Source organism: Leuciscus leuciscus, assembly GCF_965113295.1.
Source record: "Leuciscus leuciscus genome assembly, chromosome: 4".
Classification (NCBI taxonomy): domain Eukaryota; kingdom Metazoa; phylum Chordata; class Actinopteri; order Cypriniformes; family Leuciscidae; genus Leuciscus; species Leuciscus leuciscus.
In genome coordinates, this window is record NC_138728.1 from 39,084,433 (window position 1) to 39,097,732 (window position 13,300).

The 13,300-nt window shown below is 37.1% G+C and overlaps 1 long non-coding RNA gene across 3 annotated transcripts; it reads left to right on the forward strand.

Moving 5' to 3' along the window:
* Positions 1–741: 741 nt before the first annotated feature.
* LOC309497467 lies at positions 742–11,030 on the forward strand. 3 transcript variants are annotated; one of them, XR_014205534.1, is made up of 3 exons: positions 742–834; positions 1,289–1,530; positions 8,876–11,030. It is a non-coding gene; the product is annotated as an uncharacterized lncRNA (long non-coding RNA). The 3 variants fall into 3 exon arrangements; XR_014205536.1 differs by lacking the exon at positions 742–834 and adding an exon at positions 905–992; XR_014205535.1 differs by lacking the exon at positions 742–834 and having other exon boundaries at positions 867–1,530.
* Positions 11,031–13,300: the final 2,270 nt, after the last annotated feature.

Consider the following 13,300-nt stretch of genomic DNA (forward strand, 5'->3'; position numbering starts at 1 on the left):
AATTCTGCCTAGGGCCCCCAAAAGGCTCGGGCCGGCACCACACACACACACACACACACACACACACACACACACACACACACACACATATATAATGTATATAACAAAAATAGAACGCAAACCGATAAAGGTCACATAATGTTTCTAAATGTTTTCCCCTATAAAGGCTTTTGTGATGGAACAAGAGAATGATGATATTTCCCATTTAACGTGTTTCTTCTTTAACTGAGAAACTCTTTTACTTTTGAAAGAAAAAGTTTTATTTGAATGTCAAATAAGCTGAACTTAAGGTTGAATCTTACATTTAAGTTGTAATCTTAATTTGTGCATGTATTAATACACAGCCAGTCTGTGTAAAAAATAAAACCAATACAGATTTATATGTTTTTGTGAAGGAATAAGAGAATGTTGAGGAGAATGTCCCTTGTTTAGATTGTTTCTTCTTTGACTGAGTACCTCCCATCAGAAGGCACAGATGATGCAGCGATCCCAAGGATTTTTATTAATTTTTTTGCTAGTTTGCTTAGATATGGGAAGGTTTGTTCATGATTTCTACACCAAACTAATTGTGTTATTGATCTAATCTTTCTTTTTAATGGCTAATGTGAACTGTATTATTAACTTACCATAGCATTATTAAATGTATTTCACCAATACATTCAGCTCTGAGTTGTGTCATCTTTTATATATATTTTTATATTATATCTATTATTTCTATGCACTTTTGTGATTATAACCTGCAGCGTGTGAACAGGACTTTTAATTTGGTATCCGAGTGTGACGTCATAAGGCGGCGCCGTGCTCCCGCATCTGTTGTGATTCAGCTGAAGAAAGGTTTGTGTTTTAAGGTGTTTAACGCGATAGAAACCGTTTAATCGTCTTCAAGCGACGTCTACTGATTCAGGCATTAAGTTCAACAATGCATTGCTTTATCTAACATTTATTAACGTCGTGTGAGCAAAGTAACAATGAAAACTCCTGAGTAACAAAAGGTGCGTTTCAATTCGGTCTCTGGCGTGCAGTGAATCAAATACTTTTTCAAAATGATTCGAAGCGCTATATTTCTATTTCTACAAATCATTAAATACTTAAACTGCCTAATATATTAATGGTCTTTATAATTTCGAGTGCTATTTTTTTGTGCAATCAGGTGATTTTTAAGTACATTAAATCTGACTGACTCCCTTACTAGTTTGCTGAACTACTGAACTAGAGCAGATTGAGACGCACACAGAGATTTTGTTTGGAATTTATTTTTCTCTCTGTTAACTATTCTAATTTTAAACAGGAAAAAACACAAACAAAACACAGAAAAATTCCTGGTGAAGAACTGAGATCCACATGACACTGTTATAAAAATGGCGTTTATTAAAGAGGAGAGTGAAGACATGAAGACCGAAGAAACATTCAGAGTGAAACAAGAAGAAACTGAGGAACAAACAAAGATTGAGTTTATTAAAGAGGAGAGTGAAGACATGAAGATTGAAGAAACATTCAGGGTGAAACATGAAGAAACTGAGGAACAAACAGGTTAGTTTCTCAAAGTTGAACTCTGTTATCTGATCCCTATTAAAATGTCCAGCTCTACAGAAATAAATGATATTTTTTAGGGGTGCGCCCATTGCCGCTGGTAGCCACTTTGGCTATAATATAAGAATATAATATAATATTGTCGTATAAGCATAATTCCCTTATGATGCCCTGCCCCGCCCCACCCCAAGAAAAAAAAAACTTTGTTTTTGCCAGTTTAACTTTTTTTACCAAACATATAACTCAACTCAATACCAACAACACAATAGCAGCATCACGGCATGCAGGGTTTTTCCTGCATAGAGAATTATGAGGCGGCCGCCTCCGTCAAATTTCATGCCGCCTCCGGCTCTCGACAAAACTCGGACAGACAGTCACATGGTCATATACACTTTTCCCACCGTGACGGTTCTGTTGCTGCTACCGCTTGTGTCCATTCTCAAACCGTATAGTGCTGTGCAGATCGCGGATAATCCACGGGTCGGGCGGGCCAAGTAATACAAACATTCCATTCCAAATGGGTCTGGGGTGACGGTATGTGGGGCTTCTATGATATTAGACTGCGTAGCCTATAATAAAAGATGATGAATTTCAAACCTGAACCAAACATATTTTTATTCAAAGATCAACAGTCTGTCATTATTCTTTAGTCTGCCACAAAACAATGACTGTTGTAAGTAACAGTGCGTAAATCAGACCTTTCAGTATAGCCTAACGCTAATAAGCTTAAACGAAAATAACAAGATAATTGTGAAGTGAAGTATTTTGTCCTCGCGGCTGCAGCAACTTGCGCTCTAATAATAGGCAAAATAGGCTACAGAATATTTCGTTCTGTATTGACAGGTGCAATATTTGAAAATCGATCATATTTTTTTTTTATTACATTTATATCTGCATTTATGTAAAAACTTAAACTTTCAAACATCAAAATGTCATTTATTAATATGTTTTCATGTCAAAATGACATACAAACATCTTTTCCTATTCTATTTTGCCTGGAAACGCTTCCAACAGGCTTGCGTGTCGCGTGAAAAATAGCCTAGGCGTCGGTTCTATTTATAGCATGCACGTGTTTTCCGCGCGGCTCGAGGCGCGTGTCACGCAGGCAGTGTGCAAGCTCTAACCTGTTAACAGGGGAGCCGAAATAAAAATGGACACGCCACGCAGCCAGTGTGTCGCCGGCCTCAACCTCCGCAGACAGTTTTTAATGTTTATCAGACAATAACTACTCAAGATTTTCCTTTAGTATAATTTTCGGGACAATTAGGGCCAGATTCGGGATTCGGGACAACAGTTTAGATTTCGGGACTGTCCCGAATTTTTCGGGACGTCTGGTCACCCTAGTAGGCCATATGATGATCTTCAAAAAAGTATTATCTTATTATTAAAATACATTATTAGGATTTTACCACCTCCGCCTCATTTTGAGCCAGGAAAAACCCTGCTTGTAGATGGTTGCTCGTCGTCTGTATCTTCCTCTCCTTGTACGCATCTCAGCATTGCTCCTGCATTAATTTAGAAATGTGAAGAAAAAGGATCAATATAGAAAGAGACAAAATATTCAAGAATCTTGAACTGGAAAAAATTATAAACATTTAAAACTGAAAGCATGCAGCCAAGGAGCTCTCCCCCTTTATTAACTATTTGATAAATCTAATCTAATATAAAAGCATAATAGAATGAGTTGCAATATTTCAGACAATTCAACAATGTTTGCTTTATATCATTCAAAATGACATTTTATATTTATATCTTACCTACAGGAATAAAAGCAAAATGGTACTGAAGCAAGAGGAACTGTTAGCCTACCTTGTAACGGAGGTTTGAGCCGCTGATAGCAGACTAATGCTGAGTTAGGGTTAGGTAGAGTTAGTAACGGAGGTTTGAGCCGCTGATAGCAGACTAATGCTGAGTTAGGGTTAGGTAGAGTTAGTAACGGAGGTTTGAGCCGCTGATAGCAGACTAATGCTGAGTTAGGGTTAGGTAGAGTTAGTAACGGAGGTTTGAGCCACTGATAGCAGACTAATGCTGAGTTAGGGTTAGGTAGAGTTAGTAACGAAGGTTTGAGCCGCTGATAGCAGACTAATGCTGAGTTAGGGTTAGGTAGAGTTAGTAACGGAGGTTTGAGCCGCTGATAGCAGACTAATGCTGAGTTAGGGTTAGGTAGAGTTAGTAACGGAGGTTTGAGCCGCTGATAGCAGACTAATGCTGAGTTAGGGTTAGGGTTAGGTAGAGTTAGTAACGGAGGTTTGAGCCGCTGATAGCAGACTAATGCTGAGTTAGGGTTAGGTAGAGTTAGTAACGGAGGTTTGAGCCGCTGATAGCAGACTAATGCTGAGTTAGGGTTAGGTAGAGTTAGTAACGGAGGTTTGAGCCGCTGATAGCAGACTAATGCTGAGTTAGGGTTAGGTAGAGTTAGTAACAGAGGTTTGAGCCGCTGATAGCAGACTAATGCTGAGTTAGGGTTAGGTAGAGTTAGTAACGGAGGTTTGAGCCGCTGATAGCAGACTAATGCTGAGTTAGGGTTAGGTAGAGTTTAGGGCTGAACGATTAATTGCATTTGCGATAATATCGCGATATGATGAAATGCGATTTTTTAAACCGCAAAGCTGCGATTATAGTCTGGTCACGTGACACGCGAGAGTAAACCAGTCTGATTTACAGATGAAGCATCAACTTGGCACGCGACATATACTATTTTTTACAGTCTATGGACACATATAGACCTGGCTACAGGAAATAACAGTTTATGTTTAATTTATGTTATATTGTGTTATAGATTCTCTCCAACGATTCTGTATTGTATATGTCTGAGCTTAGTTTTAAACACAGACGTGTACGACGCGCGTGCTTTATAAACAACCGTATTCTGCTTGCTTCTAATTCCTCTGTCTCTCACACACACACACACACACACACGACACCACTCGAACCTTACGAGAAATAATCTTTAATAAAGTTCGGAAAAGTTGAAGCGAGTTACAAGGACATTCAGGCTTCATTGCGCAAGATATGAGATACGCGCGGTCTGCGTGATGTTACTTCAGTAAGTTAGTGCGCGGTCTCGCCCGCCGGTATTTTACTAACAAATGTTCTACGAAGGCATCATATGTCTTGGAATGCAGTTGGCTTATATATTAAAAATATGAAAATCACCGACAGAAGCTGCTTTCAATTTCAAATACTCACGTGCGTTTTGCGAAGAGCATTTGAGCATGCGGCTGTGAGCGAGTCTACGTGGTTAAATGTACGTTTACATCTCAAAATGCTTTTATGACGCGAATTTACCGGTAATGTGACACAGTCAGTTATTAAACAAACAGGACAAACCACATCTTATAATTTCAAAAGAGATGAACACGTTCAGACAGCCTACTCTTAAATACTGAAAGCACTCTTTGTTTATTGCTTGTAATATTTTTTTCCCTCTTTGTTATTTGTTTTGAAGCTATATTTGTTAAAATTATTAACATGTAATTGCATTAATTTAGTTTTTTAATGTGTAATTATTATAAGTAGGCCTAATTATAATTATGTAATTAAATATTTTAAGTTTTATTAATAAGATCAATTAAAGAAAAAAAATGTATCGGCTCATGAGGTGCCTAAAGATTCCCTTCCCTATTTTACAATGATTTATTGCTTGTTTTTGTTGAAAAATAGAAAAGATAAAGAGCTTAAAAAATAATCGCATATTAAATCGCAATCGCAATATTGGTAAAAAAAATCGCAATTAGATTATTTTCCAAAATCGTCCAGCCCTAGTAGAGTTAGTAACGGAGGTTTGAGCCGCTGATAGCAGACTAATGCTGAGTTAGGGTTAGGTAGAGTTAGTAACAGAGGTTTGAGCCGCTGATAGCAGACTAATGCTGAGTTAGGGTTAAGGTTAGGTAGAGTTAGTAACAGAGGTTTGAGCCGCTGATAGCAGACTAATGCTGAACACACGACTAGCTGACACATTCTCTGACTGTTTTCATCGACTGCAGCAGATTTTAAACACCGACTTTGAACACAGACTGAAGGCGCTGAACACGCGTTTGGACATGATCAGTCATAAGTATCAAATTACATTCATTATGCAGTTATTAATGCAATTATTAGAGAGAGATGTTGCAATAATGAGACCGAAAAGCATGTGCGTCAATATTATTATTTATTTATTAATTCAATTCGGTTTAATTAATTCGTTCATTCTTTTTTTTTCTTTTTTATTATTGACAGATGACAGTAGACTAGCCAAATAAATGAAACACAAAGCCCTTTTAACAAGTAGGCCTATCAATAATGATTTATTTGTTATATTATCTGCAATAAAAATCCGTGCTGCAGGACTATCCATTTATTTAGCCTATATTCAGTTTAATTTTCTATTGATTATAGATAGGACTATATACTTTATTTATTAAAATTAAACTGCATGTTTCTATTGATTGTGAAGCTAGACATTGAAAATTGCAGATCAAGCGCACGGGGCGAAATGCTTTTTCTTGTTATGAATTGTATCCTATTTTCCGTTATTACGGTTGACTACGCGAAGTGATATGGAACTGTAATGCGGTCGAGACCTGCCTGGAACTACTTTAGCCGTGCGTTTCCCTGAAAATAATGCACACCTTAGAACGTTCATCAACCAATCAGATTCAAGCATTCAACGGCCCTCCTGTAGTATAAACAAAGATAAACAATAGATAACAATTATTATATCAATGTGTTCGAATAATCAAAAGTCATGCTTGTATTAAGAGAAGTGTTTTTGTGTTATGTGCTTACGAATTTATTGTTTTAAATTGCTAAGTTCTAAGTTACCTTGCTAATAAATAGTGTATCCACTAGGGATGCACTGCCATTTTTGCCGGATCGGGTTTCGCTCAGACGAGGCCGATCCAAATCCGATATTGTGCGTATATTATTCTGTGTTATTGTTAAGCCCCCACAAAAGGCACACAAACATTGTAAATCACCATAAAGTTTTCGTGCACAAAATTATAAGTGTTCTGAAGCCATTATATAGTATAATGTGAGATAGAAATTAATATTTAAGTCGTTAAATTCAAGATCACGTAAACGTTTCCCTCCGCTGCGGCTGTCAATCATTCTTCATTCAGCATTCAAACAGCGCGTCGCGTTCGGATGAAACTCTCTCCAAGATGATTCAATGTTACTATTATTAGATAAAGGTCTATGGTTTTGCATAAAACAACTTTATTTTGCTGGACTTTATTGCTGTCCCTTAATCTTGTTACTTCCTACCGGGTGTCTGTTAGATCACAACACTGGAGTAAAGTCAGAGCACTATTTGTTCTTCACGCGCACAGTTACTGAAATTTAAAACTGTTAAAAGAAAATGCTGAATAGACTATTGCATAGATAGATACTGTATAATACACTACGCATCAATATGTCTTTTCTTTGTGCTTTAAACTTTTAAATGCGGACTCGACGCGCGCAGCGCTGTGACTCATGTTGCTTCAAGCGTATCATTCTGCGCTGGGGATGCGCATAAGCGCTTTGTGCCGCACTGTACTGGAGCCTGTCATATCATAATACAGTGACGCAATGAAAAATTATTAATAGCCATTCTTGTTCTGTCTTATCTATCATATGTTGCTTCCTCATTAAACAGCTGTGCTATACATTAAAAAAAGGCTCAATTTTATAGGCTATATATAAAATAATTGTTTTTTTTTATCTTGTTTTTCATGAATGTATTTACAACAATACAAAGAGCAATGTGTAACGTTTTACCAGATTTAGTGTTACAATTATGTAAGGAATAATTGACGACAGGCCGTTGAATTATTAGAAAAATAATGCACACCCGAGGTGGTAATGCGGTCACGACGCGAAGCGGAGTGGCCGTTACACCTCGGGTGTGCATTATTTTTCTAATAATTCAACGGCCTGAAGTCAATTATTCCGCTTATACTACAGTTACCACACCTCGAAACATTGTTCAGATTATGTTTTTCAAGACGATTGTAAAGTTTTTGTCATTAAAACGCTCTTGTATGTAGGACTAATTTCTTACGCATCTAATCCCATGCCTCCGTTGCTAATTCCAAAACGTCATTTCAGAGTTAGTAACGGAGGTTTGAGCCGCTGATAGCAGACTAATGCTGAACACACGACTAGCTGACACATTCTCTGACTGTTTTCATCGACTGCAGCAGATTTTAAACACCGACTTTGAACAGACTGAACGCGCTGAACACGCGTTTGGACATGATCAGTCATAAGTATCAAATTACATTCATAACCGGCCTTAAAGTGTGTTCCCGGCTTTATGCAGTTATTAATGCAGTTATTAGAGAGAGATGTTGCAATAATGAGACAGAAAAGCATGTGCGTCAATATTATTATTTATTAATTAATTCAATTCGTTTTAATGAATTCGTTAATTCTTTTTTTCTTTCTATTATTGACAGATGACAGTAGACTAGCCAAATAAATGAAACCCAAAGCCCTTTTAACAAGTAGGCCTATCAATAATTATTTATTTGTTAAATTATCTGCAATAAAAATCCGTGCTGCAGGACTATCCATTTATTTAGCCTATATTCAGTTTAATTTTCTATTGATTATAGATAGGACTTTATAGTTTATTTATTCAAATTAAACTGCATGTTTCTATTGATTGTGAAGCTAGACATTGAAAATTGCAGATCAAGCGCATGGGGCGAAATGGTTTTTCTTGTTATGATTTGTATCCGATTTTCCGTTATTACAGTTGACTACGCGAAGTGATATGGAGCTGTAATGCGGTCAAGACCTGCCTGGAACTACTTTAGCCGTGCGTTTCCCTGAAAATAATGCACACCTTAGAACGTTCGTCAACCAATCAGATTCAAGCATTCAACGGCCCTGTAGTATAATGTCTCTTATTTGTTCCCCACTAAACTTTTTTTTTTTCACAAAATGTTCAGATTTTATACAATTATTGTGCACTCGTGATTTTTCTAGACTAAACTTTACTGCTGAATTATCCACTAATCTAGTTTATTATAGCATTTATGTCAGATTATGATCATGGACTGTTAAACAGATTGTAAACTAAGGAAGACGGACGGTAGTGGTGAGTGCTCAGGTTCTGTCAATATATAAGTCTGCCACCCCGTCAAAAATAAATGTCCCACAGAACAACCAGAGAGGCAGGACTTTTGTGAAGCCATACATCATTTCTGAGTTCATATTGGTGGTGCAAATGCATCCTGGAAACCCTCCAAGAACTGAGTTTGGCACCCCTGGTGTATAGGATCTAATATGCATGTTATTAGTATATGAGTCTTAATGTTTGTGCTTTGTGGCATTAAACTGGGATTACCTTTTCTGTCTTTTTTCGCCTCAGACCTGATGCCGTTGAGAAAGGAGAGTCAAGATCTGAATGAAATGGAAGAGAAAGATCAGTACAAGACACATCATGATTTCATGACTGAAGAAAAGTCTTTGAATTGCTCACAGGCTGAAACAACTTCCTCACAAAAAACGGTTCAAAATACACCAAAGACAGGGACTATAGGTAATTTCACCTGCCATCTGTGTTTACTAAGTTTCAAAAAGCAAGGACACCTTGAAGTCCACATGGGAGTTCACACTAGAAAGAGGAAGCTTCACCCCTGCCAAGAGTGTGGAATAATTTTCACTGAAAAAGTAAACCTTAAAGTCCATATGAGAATTCACACTGGAGAAAAGCCTTTCACCTGCTCTGTGTGTGGAAACACTTTCAGGCAAAAAGGAAACCTTAAAAACCACATGAGAATTCACACTGGAGAGAAGCCTTTCACCTGCCAACATTGTGGAATGAGTTTCAGGCAAAAACAAAATCTAACTTATCATTTGATAGTTCACACTAGAGACAAGCTTTTCACCTGCCAACAGTGTGGAACAAGTTTCACTAAGAAAGGAAACCTTACAAAACACATGATCACTCACAAAGAAAAGAAACCTTTGATATGCCAACGGTGTGGAAATACTTTTAATCAACTTGGAAACCTTAAAGTCCACATGAAAATTCATGCTGGGGAGAAGTAGAGTAAAGAAAAGTAAAGTTAACATTTGTACGTTAGTGTTTATACAAATTCAAGTATGCCAGACCGACACCTTACGTACCGATACGCTCATGAGATCGCGTTACACACTTAATTTGTAACAGCAAGATCTATAAATGATATGAAACATGTTTATGTGTGATGAATAGTTTAGGCTTTAGATTAGGGGATGCAGAAATCTTTGTATAATGATTTATTCATGTGTTTACTGCAGTGTAAGTGCTGACTGGTGAGGGTACAGACAGCTGTCTTCTCTGATACACATGGACTCTTTAACTGCTGTGAACCTGTTGTGAACTTCAGTGGAATGTAAAACTGGTTCACATTATCTCTCATTATTACATGGCTTGGCTGAATTCCAATGTAGAATGCGGTCTGTTATTTCTTTATAACAGACCGCTGCGAAATATAACAGACCGTTGCCATGAAAAACAGAGCGTTGCTATGGACGCGGAACGGACTATTTTCTTTGGCGGAAGCAATACAATCGTTTTTAAATCAATAAACTCCTTTTTAAATCAATAATTTGTGTCAAATTATTTATTTATTTTGTAGGTAGCCATGTAATAAGCGGGATAATGTATAGAGAGGCGGTCGTTATAGCGGATAACAACCCCTTCAGGCTGATCCCGTTCAGCCTGTCGGGGGTGTTATTCGCTATAACGACCGCCTCTCTATACTTTATCCCTTACTTAACACAAGTCTGTGCTGAAGAGTGAAAGGACTTAAAGGACAAGTTCGGTATTTTACACTTAAAGCCCTGTTTAGAGATCGTATCTGATGAAATAGAACGGTTAAGATAAAAATTTGGACACATGCTGCTGTCCCGAGAATTTTAGGTTTATTTCGCTTCCCCCCCCACCCCCACAATGGTTGTCTATATGCACTGGAAGATTCCGTCCTAAAAACACATTAAACTTTCGTTTACAAAGACGTGAAACTCACCGAGTGGTCAGGGGGTGTTCACTGATATATTCCCTCAAAAATCGCTGAAAAAGATGCTTTCCAACAGGTTTTATCTTAGTTTTTGTCCAATTCCATTGACTTAATAGGACGTGCTGTGAGACCGCAGTACCTTTACGGTATTACTCCGCCGCTTCTTCTTCTGCTTCTTCTGTGTATTCAATGAAATGCCCGTGGTTTGCTTGCAATTGGCAAAGGTGCATTATCGCCGCCAACTGGGCTGGAGTGTCTATTATTCAAGCTCTCAACGGAAGAATCACGGGTGTGACGCGTTTGGCAAAATAGGTCCACAAAAGCGAAATAAACCTAAAATTCTCGGGACAGGAGCATGTGTCCAAATTTTAATCTTAACCGTTCTATTTCATCAGATACGATCTGTAAACAGGGCTTTAAGTGTAAAATACCGAACTTGTCCTTTAACATAACCCACTGCAATCCCCTGACTGTAAATGTTTATTTGCTTGAAAACTAATAAATTACTCTTCTTTAAAACATTGCTTATTTGTGCTTTTGAACACAGACCTGGGGCTCGTTCTTCGTACGTTGCTTATTACATCCGAGATCAAATGACACATCCAAGATGATATCATCGTGCTAATCATGATCTGGCTAACTCGGTTCTTCGAACACACTTGCCGGATAGGATTAGTATAGCTGGATTGAGTTATCTGAGATAATTGCGCGTTCATGCGCTGGTTGAAAAGGGGATATGTATCGATAGTAGAAACATTGATCAGCAACGCTGCTATTGGCTGTTCAGCGTGGCCAAAGAGCGCGCTCAGTTTTTCACCTCAGCAGAGCAAGAACTAATAGTCCAAGTTTATTCGGAATTTTAATGTTTAATCAAAACGCCAGGGAACACCTCAAAGTCTGCAAAAGCCAGGAGAGAGGGCTGGCAAAAAGTAGCAGACAATTTAAATCCGTTAGAAGTGGCCATGTTAGATGTTTTTATCACTTATTAGCCTATATTTTTGTATTTTAATAATTGCATAATTACTTTGTTCATTGTAGAGTCACCACACTAGAACATGGGAACAAACAAAAGTGAAGTACAAAAATATTCTACATAATGATAATTTTTTGTTATATTATAGTCTCTTTTATAAAAGACACTGTTAAATAAATGGTTGTCTGTTTATAAAAGCAACCAAGAAAAAGGCTGAGCAAAAAAAAAAAAAGAAGAAAAGATCTTAGTAGCCTACACTGTAAAATAATTTTTGCTGCATTAAATTAAGGCTGTATAGTAATTTCAACTGTTAAATCTTGAGGATTGATGAATTGCTTTGACTTGTGAAAGTGAAAACTGATAAACTTATGTTAATGTAAAAATATTTTCCCCGAGTGTAGTTCATTGTAATGACATTGTGTTTTCCTCTTTTGTGCACTTTTACATAATACACCAACACTAGTCTTGTATCTGTTCCCAAGAAAGTGGTGGCTGAAATATGTGCAGTAAGTGGACATTTTTTTTTAATAACTTTCCAAAGGAAAGAAAGTATAAGACTTTGTCCAGTGCAATGGAAACAAATGGACATTACAGTGAATAAACCCTCTCAGATAACTGTCATATGGAGGAACTAGCCTACCTGCAAGTGCATAAATAACTTTACTTCATTTATACTTGTATGCTTTATGGCTGCAATATAAGTTGCAGGATTCCACATCTACAGAAAGGCTTACAGAAGAGTCTGCACAGACAGAGGAGACACAGGCCTACAGGTGGGCAGTGTATAGCCAACTTTTCCTTTTTATTTGTTGCATGAGGCATGTGTCTAATATCTCTTGTTGCAGGCACTTGACCACTGGCTTTTCTTTACAAAGAACAATTTAAATAAAACTCAAGGAACTAAGTATATTGGTCTTTTATTAAACATATAATGATGTTTATCACTGGTTCGGATCGCTGCCGCTGCGGAGTAGCCCGGTACCTGCGTGACTCGTCATAGACGCACACAGAGAGAGAAGTAGTTCCGGCTACAATGTTCTTCCGAAAGACGCATTATTCTGTTAATAAACGCAAATTTATTATTGCTCGCTATAGCACCCAAAGCCTCAAAAATAAAGCCTCACATTGATAAAGCCTCACAAATAACATGCAAGTATTGAGGCCCCAGACAGAAGTCATTTAGTAATAGCCTATATTCATTATTTTTTTACCTACACACAAGTGTTAATACTGATATTTTTGTTATTGCATTTAAAATAGGGCACATTTATAGGCTACTCCTAGGCTTACGTTTTTAAATTACAAAGGGCCTACTAATGTTTTTGTTATTGTATTTTCAATATTATAGGCTATTATTTGTGCATAAACATATCTGTTTATAGTAAACATACAGTTTGTTTGAAAACAACATATTTTGTCATCCTTGCTGCAAGCTTACAAGAGCGATAATATCAATAAATGTAAAGGGGGGCCCTAAAATATTTTCTTGGGAAAAAGGGGGTCTCAGACAAAAAAAGGTTGGGAACCACTGGCTTAGAGCACCTTTAAATGTATAAAAACTATACTTGAGTATATTTGTATTGTACTAAAAACATACTCAAGTAAATTTTATTACATATTTTGCACCTGGGTTATAACATAAACAGAAAATTAAAGAATTCAAATTAAAGATTTTAATATTTAAACAATCTGAGTAATTTTGTTTTTTAATTACAAGTTGCCTCTATTTAGGGCATGACTACCTACACTCACCTAAAGGATTATTAGGAACACCTGTTCAATTTCTCATTAATGCAATTATCTAATCAACCAATCA